The sequence below is a fragment of the Vombatus ursinus genome, unplaced genomic scaffold (genome assembly GCF_900497805.2).
Source record: "Vombatus ursinus unplaced genomic scaffold, bare-nosed wombat genome assembly UNPS02014802.1, whole genome shotgun sequence".
Classification (NCBI taxonomy): Eukaryota; Metazoa; Chordata; class Mammalia; order Diprotodontia; family Vombatidae; genus Vombatus; species Vombatus ursinus.
In genome coordinates, this window is record NW_020954580.1 from 5,340,734 (window position 1) to 5,354,063 (window position 13,330).

The 13,330-nt window shown below is 42.7% G+C and overlaps 1 protein-coding gene across 4 annotated transcripts in view; it reads left to right on the forward strand.

The window, feature by feature from the left end:
- The window catches only part of NHEJ1 (non-homologous end joining factor 1), a 113,229-nt gene that overhangs the window by 42,438 nt on the left and 57,461 nt on the right, over positions 1 to 13,330 (forward strand). The gene's annotated exons all lie outside the window — the stretch shown is intronic.

Here is a 13,330-nt window from a genome sequence, read left to right on the forward strand (position 1 = left end):
TGGTTTAGTTTGACAGGTATAGGTGGTAAGAGACACCATGTCTTTAGTTTTTTTTAGTTTTTTACTGTCAGAAGTAACAAGTAAACTAACATTTGAATCCCCCAAAACCATTTATTAGGGGTTCAGAAAATTATAGCACCACAACAAAGATGTCAACCACATGGCATTGAAAAGGCATTTATCTCTCACACAGTGATTAAAAACCTTAGCTTTAACACTGTGACAAGGATACTGTTTATGTGGTGGTGCATGGTAGATGTTCTTGTGTTTGAGCTGATGGGCCCTAGGAGTGTCCTCCCCTGAGATTCCTGGGCAGTGGCAACAGTGTTCTAGTCTGCCCATCTCTGCAGATTCAGTTGGCTTTGACTCAGTCAAGGTTCAAAGCCGGGTGATTCACGTCAGTAACTTCTTGTTGAATGGTTTTACTGGGCCAAAGTAGAGCTAAGTGTTTGCAGTCTTCACAAGGGCTCTGGCAACAGCCATCTGATCCTTTCAGACTTAGTACTTTACTCCTTTATTGCATAGTTCATGCCATGCATGTGGGAAATCCTTATTAGGCCAGTGCCAGTGTAGCCTAATGATTCAGCTGTGTGAATTCCAATCTTTTCTCATCCAAGAAGCATTTATTAAGTGCTTACTTTTTGCAGGGCACTCTGCTGGGTACTGAGACTACAAAGACAAAAAAACCAGTTCCTACCCTCAAGGAGTTTATGTTGAACCGGGGGGTGATAACTACGTATATACATGATAATTTGAGGAGGAGGTCAAGAACTATTACAGTATTTACCCCAGACTCTACCCTTGAAGTACCATACAAATTAAATGTGGTAGATAGCAAGTAGATCACAAAAGGCTTCACACAGGAGGTCGAACTTAGGATGAGCTGTTTGAATAGTCCAGTAACAGGTATTAAGAACCTAAACTAGCATGGTGGTCCAGGGCTAGACTTTGGCTAATCAAGGGGGAAATGCCCAGGTGTCATTTCCCCACTGATGAAATTGAATATTAGTATGTTACAAGCTGAGTAGCAGCATAATGTATGTCATAAGTATTGGGTGTCGCAGACCAGTTTAGTTAATCTTCTCAGTATACAAGGAGATGTGTGTGGTTGGGTCTGGATGTCCTATAAGCCTCAGACAGTGTACCATGTAAAGTTTGCAGAATGTTTCTTATCTAGCATTTAGGCTTTTTCTAGTCCTTTGGGACCTAACTTTTCCTATTAACTGATCTTTGGTTTATTCTGTATGGTATTGTGAGGGTGGAGTCTGGGGTGAATATTGTGACTTGAGGGCAGTGTCTGGATTGGGACGTCGAGGAAGCAGCTCAGTGTAGCACTAGTTGTCCACATCCCTTCAACCCCTATTAATGCAAGAGGTGGTGGTGGAGGAAGAGATTAACAACCATTCAATAACCACCTTGTTTTAGTCAGCAGACTGGCTAAATACTGTGTACAAGGGAGCTTATATAGGAAGGCAGAACAGATAATAGGGGCCTGTCAGAAGTTCCTGCCTAGGTCTCCATTAATAGATCTACACTCTGCAAAAAAAAGTTTTTAAAAATCTTTCCTGCTGTTTTCAGTACATATTGAATTCCTTCCTTTCTAGCTTTTTTCCACCTATTGAATGTATTATATAGTAAGTACTTATAATAAATAGCTTTTTATTTTTCTAACTTATATTGTCTGCATAGACTACACAGTTTAACACTATATACCGCTAAGATATATGTATGTATGTGTATGTGTATATATATACACACACACCACTGTTTCATGTGTGTATGTATATATATATGTATATAAAATATTGTCTTATTTACTGTCATATGTGTGTATTTCTTATCACCTTAACTCAATGATAAACTTCTTGTCTACATGCACTGTGTTTATACTCTGTATCACATAACGCCTAGCATGGCACAAAGAATATGGCTTAGAACCTTCTGTTCTGCTGTAATATCCGAGTCACCTTCCCCCCGGTCTCCCCCCCCTCCCCCCAGCCCATTTCCCTTTCAATTGTTTAAGTGGTAACCAGAGGTTTCTTTCTCTTGCTCTCTGGAACCATAGATGGCTCAGTCTTCATTGGAAGACAGCATACTGTAATGGAAATAGTGCTGGACCTGAAATCAGGAGACCTGGGTTTGAATCATGGGTCCAGCACTGATAAGCCCTCTTACGGGCAGTGGTTCTTGTGAGGAGAATGTTTTGTAAACTTAAAGTCATTGTGTAAATGTCACCGAGACTGTTAAAGTCAAACTTGGCCTGCTTTGGCCCCCTGTGCCAAGTAACTTCCTATTGCTTTAGCCACAAGTTTTAGTTAAGCCTTTCTGAGGTGAAGGGAGGATACGGTGACAGTGGTGGTGCAAGCCGGCTTAGTGTCTTGCCTGGCAGCTGGTGTATCCACTGTGTTTTTCTGCCGAGGTAAGGCTACCTTCCCATCTCAGTCTCTTAGTAGAATGATGCAGGCAGTATTCTGGTGGCTAAATTAGAACTTGGAGCATAGGGCCTTGAGTGAAATGTGTGGCCTCATGGCCTGTGGGCAGTGTGAGACTGAGAGTTAGAACTGTGTCTGAAACCTTTTCCTAAGTCACTTCTCTCAGAACCTTGTTTTTCCCACCTATGACATTTGAAGCATGATGCTTCTCTGTGTCCCCCTGTTGGGTAAAGGGCTTGTAGGAGTGGAGAGAAAAGTCCTGTGGAATCCATGGACCTGCTTGGAGAAGGGGATATTGCCCTTCTAGGTTCATTATGCAATACTGATATTTCAAATTTGTAGAATCTTAAGAGTTCAGAGGGGCTATAAATCATTTAGTCTAGCCACTCCTCATTTTATAAGTGAGAAACTGAGGCCCAGAGAGATTAATTGATTGTGTGACAGTGTCCCTCAGTTCCCTAGTGTCAAGTTTAGACTTAAAATCCCTGGGCTCCTAACTCCTAATCTAGTGCTCTCTGCACTGTATCCCATCCCATTGTTTTATCTGAGTCATGAACATTTTTGAAGGCTCTGTGGGAAGGAGAGTATCAGGGTCAACGAAGAACCCCCATGGCTTCTTAGAGTACCCTGCTATGTATCTAGTGTGGCATATATAACTGCTTAAACTGGAAGGTTTCTCTGAGCACTATTCAGTGGTCCTATCATGACCACCAAATACTCTTCTTGCAGCTCCTGCAAACAGGACACAGTGAGGTCAGGGGGTCACCCAGGACTGAGCTGGGAGGATGTACCATTAAAATAAGCAACATTGAATAGGAAGATAAACAAACTGTGGACACAGAGCTCTAAATGAAGGATGGAGGGCCAGGGCTGACGTCAGGGGGCCAGGGGGTCAGTAGCTGGGGTCTGTGTTTCCTGAAGGGAATCAAGTTGGGCAGGGGGCCAGAGATGATGTTCTAGGTGGGTGGGTAGGCTTCTGTGGAAGTCACCCTGGGTGGGGGGATGGCAAGACAGGGAAAAGAACTTGAATGTTGAATAGGGCTAAGTTGGGAGTAATAACAAATCTTCAGTTTGAAACCCACTTTACAAATGACAAATCTTTTCTCTTTCTTCGCTTGGGCTTCTCTTTCTGATGGCCCTTTCCTCTCTTCCCTGGGATTCTTTATTTCTTATTCTCATCCCTGGTCCCTTGGTCAGGGGCCTGATGAGAGGGAGCCTGGCATCCTAGATTCAAGAGGAAAACAAAAGAGATGGGGGTTGAATAGAATGGCAGCTGGCAACATCGCACATGGGACATTTCCCAGGACTAGGAGCTAAGAGGAAGCTTCAGGGTTAGGAAAAGGGCTAAAAAGTTAGGGATGGTTAGTGCCTAAGAAAGAACATAGCTGGACCGTAGCTGTTGCCTGAGGGAGTTGGGCTGAAAGGATGACTAGGCCTACATAACTCCCCCTCTCAGCCGAGTCCCTCACAGCAGTTCCTGCCCCTTGGCCTTCTCTATGCATCCTCCTTCCCATCTGGTTGCCATCAGGCTGTGTGGCTGCTGGCGGACTCTTTATTTATTTATCCCAGCATAATGGGGTGAGGAGGGAGCTGGCCCAGGGTTGGCATTCCGGGGCTGTGCCACAGAGCCACAGGCGGTTTGCATGGGTGTGTGAGTCACTAGGGCCGCATGCTGCTCAAACCAGACGTGGCCAGGCTCAAAATAGAGCTCCGCCCTCTGCAGCTGGCTGCCCCTGGCCAGGGACCAGCCCTCAGCACTGGCACTGGGGCAGCTTCATGGAGTAGGTTCCTCCAGGGGTGGGGGTCCTGGCAGAGGTATTGATGTTAAAAAGCCTTGCTTTCCATATCCCTGCCCCAGGGATTTTCAGTATGGTTGTCAGCTCCCCATTACAACACTGATTCACCTTGTTTAGTGTAGTACCTGAGCCTAGATCATGATGGCTGTGGTTGAAGTCCACAGGATTTACCTTTTCAAAAGAAACTCAGTCTTATTTGTTGCCTTTTTGGTGTCAACCCTTGTCTTCTCCTTTGGACATCTGGTAGTGTTCCTCTAGGGCCAACATCACAAGGTCCTGCAGATGATGTTTATGACTGGGTTTATGAGGTCTGAGACATGTTTCTTACTTGTCCTCAGCCTTGTGTAGTTACTGCTATCTAGCTGTAGTGTTGGGTGTGTAGTTCACCCCACTCTCTATGACTTATACCGGGTAAGCCATTCAAAGGTAGGCACAGGGTATCTTGATAATACATTTCCTTTCATTTTTTGAGTGGCTTAGTTGGCAAAGAGGAACCTGCTGGTGATACTGAGGGCTCTGTAGTACTCTCTTCTCTAAATTAGAAGGCCTGTTTTTTTGATTTTTTTTTAGAAAACACTTCTTTTTTTATTTTTATTTATTTTTTCGGCAATTGAGGTTAAGTGACTTGCCCAGGGACACACAGCTAGTAAGCATCAAGTGTTTGGTCTGAGGCCGGATTTGAACTCGGGTCCTCCTGACTTCAGAGCCGGTGCTCTATCCACTACGCCACCTAGCTGCCCCAGAAGGCCTGTTTTAAGTCAGACATTGTCTAGTATGTGTGAAATCTTTGATTTGGTTTTCTTTATACCTGTATTGTCACTACTATTCCCTTAGGCCTGGCCATTGGGGTATCTTCAGTTTTCAGTTGAGGTGTTTTATAAATAGTTATAATTAGCTACAATTTCTTTTTTTATTGATGCATTTGGTTTTGATGCATAGATATTTCCTGACAAATACCTACACCAACACTTTCATGAAGTACATTCCTTGAAAGCAGTTTAATTTGTCATTAATAAAAAGGAGCAAGGATGTGTCTTACCTTTGGGAATATGGTATTAACATTGTGTTTGACTGAAGTTGGGTCTCCTCTACATGTTGGCTTTACTTACATTGTTGCAGTTGTGTATGTCCTTCTTCATGCACTTTCTTCATTGATTCACTTCATACAATTAAGTCTTCCCATGTTTCTCTGAATTCTTCACATTTGTCATACCTTACAGCACTATGATATTTCATTACTTTAACATAGTATGAAAATTTGTTCATAGGTGAAATTTGCTCACTGATTCCCCAGTTGGGCACAAGTTTTGTTTCCAGATTTGTATTATCATAATCATTTTTCTATAACATAAAACAGTACTTCTCATGAAAGCACTAGATAACATTTTAAGGTTTTCTCTGGGATTAGTTAGGGCAAGTTTGTATTAGTCCAGCCAGGTCAGTTACCACTCAGGCATCTATAGCTGACCTATTGAAAAAATTGTACCCTTATAAATAGAAGTATGTGTAGAATAATTTTACATACACACACACACACACATACACACACCTATTTGTGTCTTATGGTAGCCATCTCTAGGTCAGAGGAGAGGGGGAGAGGAAAGACATAAAAGAAATTTACATGATAATTTTGTTGTATATTTGAAAGGAATAGCAAGTTGTGCATAGTAGATTTGCAGTTTCATGTACAGCCATCTTTTTTGTTGTATTGTTATGGAAATGCTTGTTTTATTCAATAAATTAAAAAATTAAATTAAGAGTTATATCCTCCATGGGAAGAGTTAGTATGGTCTAGTGAATACAATAGTGGAGATAGTAGTATGAATTGGGAGTCAAGGCTATTTCAGGTTCTTAAAAAGACTCCCTGTATCACTTTTGGTGAAATTCCTGACCTGCTTGGTACTTTCACTTTCCCCTTTGTAAAATGGGTGAATAGCTGAGCCTTCCTGCATCTTTTGGTTTCCCCCCTTAATTATCAGTAACAATTTTCTTTGAAATAAAGACACAGACATCTCTCTATAAAAGCAAGAGGTGATCTAACTTTGTATGTTTTCCTAGCCTCTGCCCTGGGCTGTCTTCTCTCTCTACACCCGACTCAGTGATTTCATTAACTTCTGTGGATTCAGTGATCACGTCTATGCAGATGAACCCAAAGTCTATGTATCTGTACTTGATCTTTCTCCTCGTCTTCTGTTTTGTATTATCAGCTGCCTGCTGGACACTCATCTTCATCTGGACAGCCTGTAGATATCTTGAACTTAATATGTTAAAAAAATATGTTCATTATATGCCTCTCCCCTGTCTTCCCCTCCCAGATGTCCCTCTTTTGAGGGAAACCACTTGCCTTCCAGTTTCCAAAGTTCACAACCCTCAGAGTCATACTATCAGACTCCCTCCCCAACCTTTCCCCCACATTGCCAACAAACCGCCAAGCCTTGTCAGTTCTCTCCCTAAAACAGCTCTGCCACCTATCCCTTTCTTTTCAGTTATGTGGCCACTACTGAAGTTTAGGCCTTCATCCTCTTTTGCCTGGATTATTACAGTGGCTTCCTAACTGCTTTCCCTGCATCCTATTTTTCCTTTCTACAAGCCATCCTTCCTGCTTCTGAAAGCACAAGTTTGACTCTGTAACTCCACAGCTTAATAACCTGCAGTGACTCCCTATTGCCTCCAGGGTAACTACAAACTCCTCTGCCTTTTTTTTTTTTTTTGCAAGGCAATGGGGTGAAGTTACTTGCCCAGGGTCACACAGCTAGTAAGTATCAAGTGTCTGAGGCCAGATTTGAACTCAGGTCTTCCTGAATCCAGGGCTGGTGCTCTATCCTCTGCTCCATCTAGCTGCCCCCCTTCCCTTTTTTTTAAATGGTCTAGTCAAACTGGCTTTCCCTCACAGCCTGCCTTCTCTTTTCTCTGTGCCTTTGCAGCGGTTTTTCCTCATTCTGGGAATTCACTCCTTCCTCATCTTTGCCTCATAGAATCCTTCTCTTCCTTCGAGATGCAGCTCAAGTCCCACTTTCTCCTAGTATCCTTCCTTTCTTCCAACTTACCTTGTATTGAACTGCCTGGCATTTATTTGGTATCTATCACATATATGTTTATATTACTCATTATATACACGTACAGCCTTCCTTGGTAGAATATAAACTCTTCCACAGTGACGATTGTCTCCTTTCTTTTTTTCCTTTGTACCTTCAGCCCCAGCACAGAGCGTAGGGGTTTGTGTGGGGGGGGGGGGAGGGGGCAGGGGTAAGGATGTATAAAGCCTGCTGTGTACAAGGCACTGTGTGCTAAGCACTTTTTACAAATACACAGTAGGTACTTAATAAGTACTTGCTGACTGATAGAATGGTTAAGTATGATGTCCTGGAAAGAGCCCTGAACTTGGAGTCAAAGGAGACCTTGGTTCAAATTCTGCTGCTGAAACTTGTTAGCTGTGTAATCATATGCACACAAGTCAATAATCTCTCCGAGCCAGGATTTCCTTAAGTTATAAAATAGAAATGATAATTCCTGTAGCACCTACCAACAGAGTTGTTGTGAGTGTCAGATCTGATGATGTGTGTAAAGCCCTCCTGGTTCTACTCCTCACTCTCCAGCCCTCTATTCTGATTAGTTAGTCTGACACAAACCAGCATTTGTGAGGTGCCCAGGACATATTCCTTTCAACTTTGGCTCTCCTTAGTCTCTGGAATTTTCCACCTCTTCTCCAACCTCCTTGTTCCTTCTTGGGTACCCTTCTCATCTCTTCATCCCCTCCCCACCCATTTTCCAGATCTCATTTATTTATTGACTTCTTCCTTTAGAATGTAAGCTCCTTAAGGGTAGGGCCTGTCTTTTTTTGCTTAAGTTTGTATCACCAGTGCTTAGCACAGGGACTGGAACATAGGAAGTACTTAAATGCCCTTTTTATCTGTCTGTCTTCATAGATCTTAAAGTGATATATAAATATTAGGTATTGTTACTTTGTTGGCCAATATATTGGCATTTTTCTCATGGAGATTAAATTTATTGTGGAGGGACCATCGCCAATATCAACAGATTATCTTTACTGAGCACCATTGAGAATAATAAATACAGTGGGATTATATTTTCTAAAAATTAAATATGCTTCTTGTTCTCAAGGAGTTTTTAGTCTGGTAGGAAAAACAAGCAAATGAACACTGATACTATACATATATATACCAAATGAGCTAATAATTGTAAAGCACTTAGCACGGTGCCTGAAACATAATAAACAATCTATAAATATTAGCGATCACTTTTATATAATACATTTACAAGTAACCTTATATATACCTTGAGAGAAAGTAGATTACTTGTTATAGAATCAAGGTTTATGCCAGGTTATTTGGGGGATGGCATCCTAATACTGTAGAGGTGCAGATTCTTTTGCTCTCTTGGGTGGTCTTGCTTAGCCTTTTTTGGAAGAGGAAGTACTCTAGTGTGGTTGTTTATGGGAAAGTGATGATTATATAAAAAGCAAAATGAAGCAGTGTATGCATTTGCATATACAGTATTTGCATCAGTATATGCAAAATGCATCATTTTTTTTTTAAAGAAAGGCTTCCTAGAAGAGAGAGGTCATGAACTGAGGCTTGAATTAGAAAAAGTGTGCTTTTTCGTAAATGGTAGAAGGAGAGATGAAATTGAACATCGAAATAACATAGAGAAAGGGGTCTTGGATGTAGCTGATGAAAGCCATCCTCCAGTCACTCTCTTAGCTGCTGCTTTCCTTTGAAGCCTCCCTTGAACAACTGCTATGGGGTAGCTTTCTACCATCTCCTGTCTCACAGACTCTCCTCTAAATGATGTGGGTGTGTGGAGGGGGGAGAGAAGAGGAACCTTTTGAAGAATAGTTATATACTACTTGGCTTGAAGGAGAAACTAGCCCTCAGGGAACTCAATCCCTAAGCGCTGACCAAGATGGAGGAAGGACTGAGTTGATTGTTTAGTAGCATTTGCAGTTTCATAATGAATGAAAATGTTGGCAGAACTGAAGCCTGCATCCTCGAATTACTTTATAGTCTTTGTAATTATGGGTAATTCTGATGGGTAAGGGTTTATCTGAAACCATCATATGGTCCCAACCTATAGGGGAATCCTGATTATCATGGGTTGAGTGCACATAACTGTTACTACATTTAGTTGTATTCCCCTTCTATCCAGAACAAAAGTCACCATGAGAAGTCCTCTAAGAGGATTGTCAAGAGACAAAGGGAAAAGGCTGAGAGGCCTTGAATGTGGCTATTTGAGGGAACTCCAGTAACTGCCTTGGTTCCTTTCCCCATTATCAGTTGTTGGAGGGAAGTGATATGGGTGCTTTCTTTTGTCTTCATTTTAATTTTTTTTTTCCTAGTAGAACCTTAGAAGCATGAGGCGTTCTCACAAGTTCTGCTCACTACTCTAGTATTCTGGTAATGCTTTAGAGATCTAGGGCTGGCTCCAATTGTGCCTGCCCTTGTTGGAGCTGTCCAGGTCTGACCAATAGTTATTGATGGATTGAGAGCCTCTCATCCCTGAAGCTGCCCCTGAGGTCTCTGGCTTGAATCAAGTGGCCCTTGTTATGGCCTCATATAGAGTTCAGAATGTCACTTTTCAGTTTGTCCACATGTGTAAATATATGTTTCTATAGATACAAAAATTGAGAGAGTCTGTGAATTGCTTTTTTTTCTATACCCCTTTTCATGGGGCAAGCTAATGAGATGCATGTCATTAAAGGGCTGATGTTTTGTGGAATGGGAGCCTTTTAAACTGGATGTGCTTGGCTTAGTCATGGCAAATATTTACCAAAAAAAAAAAATAGGGACATACCATATAAAATTAGAGTTCTGAAAATAGTACTGAGAGAGAGAACCAAAAAAACCCAGGACAGAAAATACAGCCCAGACTGTTCAGGAGAGAAGGAAAAAGAGATAAAACGAGAGAAACCTCGGCAGTAAAAACAGCATCTTGGTAAACAGACTATAAAAAAAATTGTGACCTGCTTTCTGGCAGCCCTGGCGGCTGTTGAGCAGGCGAAGGTGGCGGAGCCGGCGTCTGTGTGGACATGCGGTGCCCGGGGCGCACGGCTCCCCCGGCTGCGTAGGGCGTTAAATTTAGCCACATAATGATGGGCCTGAAGAGCAGCCTCTTGTTGACCACATAGTAATTACTGCCTCGCTTTATGAATTTTATTTTGCTTATTCTGTTTCCTTCTCCTTTGGCACGAAGGCATCCTGGGGAGGGGGAAGTCCCACTCCCATAACCCTCCCTCATAGGCAAACCACAGTCTTTGAGGGGGCTTGGGGCCTTAGACCATGAGGGGGATAGTGGGTTTTCTGGTTGATCAGGGAAAGGAAAAAGGCTCACTGGTGCCCAGGATCCTCAGTTTATCATTGGGAAAGGCCTATGTGGTACTCATAGTACCTCCTACTCAGAGCTCCTGGAGAAAGTGACTGTCCTCAAGGCTTTGGTCTGGGATGGTTCTTTCATTTGGTATGTGACTCTGAGAAGCTGGGCCTTCTCAATTTATATCCAAAAGAGCTAGGCTTCTGGGTTTAGTATTTATGTTTTAGTCTTAAGTAAATCTAAGTATTTATGTTTTAGTCTTAAGTAAATCAGTTCCTAAAAGTTCTCAGATTGATTATCACCTTTCTAGACCATGGAGATCTTTACTGTGCCATATGTAACAACTGCTATAACAGCATTTTTGTAGCACTTTAAGGTTTGCAAAGTACTATATGAATTTTATCTCATGCATGTAGTATTGGTTTCATTTCTGAACTAATAAGCCCCAATAGAAATAAAGATCTGCTTCAGATTGTGTTGCTTTGGCATGGTGACCATGTGATAATGTATTTTCCACTGGAAATAACTTGTTGAGATTTTAAGTCCTGCTCTGGGGCACTGAAGCCTGCCTGGACCAGACCCTATAACGTTGCTAGGATTGAGCACCATGATTATATCCCAAGTGTCTCCCATTACTCTGAGATGCATTATTACTTTGAGAACTGGCTACATCCACAATCATGAGGACAGAGTAGGAAGCTCTTGGTCCCAGGCCAAAACTATCTGGTTGATGTGGGAAAGGAGATGGTTGAAGGAGTATTGGAGAAGTTGTGTAGGCCAGGCAGTTGGGTCATGAGGGGTGAAGTTCCTGAATGGTGACCTAGGCTGTCACCTGTGCCCCCACAGTGGCTCTTGAACCAAGGAAATAGTGGAAAAGGAAAAGCAAACAGGAGCTGTAGTTGGGGCATTTGGTCTGTCCCTCCTTTACCAAGACTGTCCTGTTTGTGTCTAGGGGGTGGGATGGCTCTCAAGGCCAAGTCGGAACGTGTTGGGGAGAGGCCTCTTGCTGCCCTTATTTTCCCAAAACAAAGGAAGCTCCTTGCATTGCTGGAAGTCGCGTGCTTGGATGCTGAGTTTGTTATTGCCTGATAACCCGGCCACCGGCCCCTGCCCTTCTCTTCACCCCATACAGCCTCTGGTGCAGTGTGAGCAGCTTCCGGCCCCTCATCTCAGGGAGTAGATTCACTTTTCACCCTGGTCTGGGAGGGGAGTGTCTAGTAGTCTTAAAACTTATTGTGCTTGAGCTATTCCCAGGTAGATTCAGGGATCAGGCCCCAGTCCTGCACAGAAGTGATAGACAGGCAAGGGAGTTATTGAGGAAACTGGGGAAGCCTGGGGGGAATAGTTAATTAGCCTTTAGTCGCCAAGTCATTCCAATGTGGTCTTGGCATTCAGGTGTGTGCTGTACTAGATGACCTCAGGGGCCCTTCTAATTCATATTACTCTAAGTTAGAGCCACGAGGCAAGCCGAGGAGGAGGCTGTCTGGCTGAGTGGGAGGAGGGCTAGGTTTGGAGTCATAGGACCTGGGTTTTAGTCCTGGCATTGTCATTAGCACCTTGTGGGGACTTGTACAAGTTGCCTGACATCTGTGGGCCTTGATTTCTCAATCGGTAAAATGAGGGAGATGGACTGAATGACCTCCTTGGTCCTCCCTTTAAGCTTTAGATCCATGATCCTATGGCCAGGGCTACTTTTTTAAAAAATTACATTTTTACTGATATCTTTTGTTTTTACATCTCTGCTATTTTACACTGTATCCTGAGACTGTTTACTTGATGTAGTATTGGTTATATGCCCAGATCCCAAGATTTAGGGTGCTTAGGAGTATATTTTAGAGAGTGGTGGTAGTGAGGGAGAGGTATTTAATCTGTCTAGTCCTTTGTGGAGCCAGTCCTGTGCTTTAGTGAATAGTCATCATATTGATCTCTGTAGTCTTTAGGTGAGGAGGAGAACCTGGAGTCATAGATCAGGGCAAGCATGAGTAGGCTGTTTGGGACTCAGAGGACAGACAGTGGAGATGGCTTGGGTCAGAAATGTGCATTATTGGGTTCTGTTTTATAGGGTTCTCAAGAGGGATTCAAGCAGAGCCAGCAAGAAAACCAGAATATGAAAAAGAGCTGGTGGAAGAGGGGGTGTGGAAGGCTTACTGTATATAGTTTAAAAAGATTATTTTGATTGTTGTTATTTTCCCTGCTAGGGAGAGAGGCATGAAAGAGCAGAGAAAGTCAGACAACACTGTCTGGTAAGGAAATCAAGAGTTCAGATAGCATGGTGTATTCATGAAGTTGGGATCAGGAACACTCTGGGTTCTGCCTTAATGGAGAGATTGTTAAAAAAGGATGAGACAGTCCCAGTTTTGTACTTGACTGAAGCATTCTCTCTTTTCTTTAACTCTAGAAACATGCTTTCATGAAGAGTAATCAGTGTGGTTGGAACCTTTGATTGAAGCTGTGAGTTGGGTGGCCTAAGAAATCCTGGTCTGGCCTAGTCTACTTGAGAACATGTTTCAAGGTGGTAGGAGAGAGTAGTGCAACAAATTGGACTATTTTAGGGATGAATGAAGGGAAGGGATAGGATCAGAGGGATTGGAATAGTGAGAGTAGTAATAGCAGCTATTTAGAGAATGTTTTATGGTTACAAAACATTTGACATACGTTATCTCACTGGAGCAAATAAAGCAACTGGGGGCTAGGCTCCACGTTTTTGGTGAAGACTATGAAGAAACTTCATGTTTTATACTACTTCCTTATACTCCTGGGAGCTACTTAAGAAAC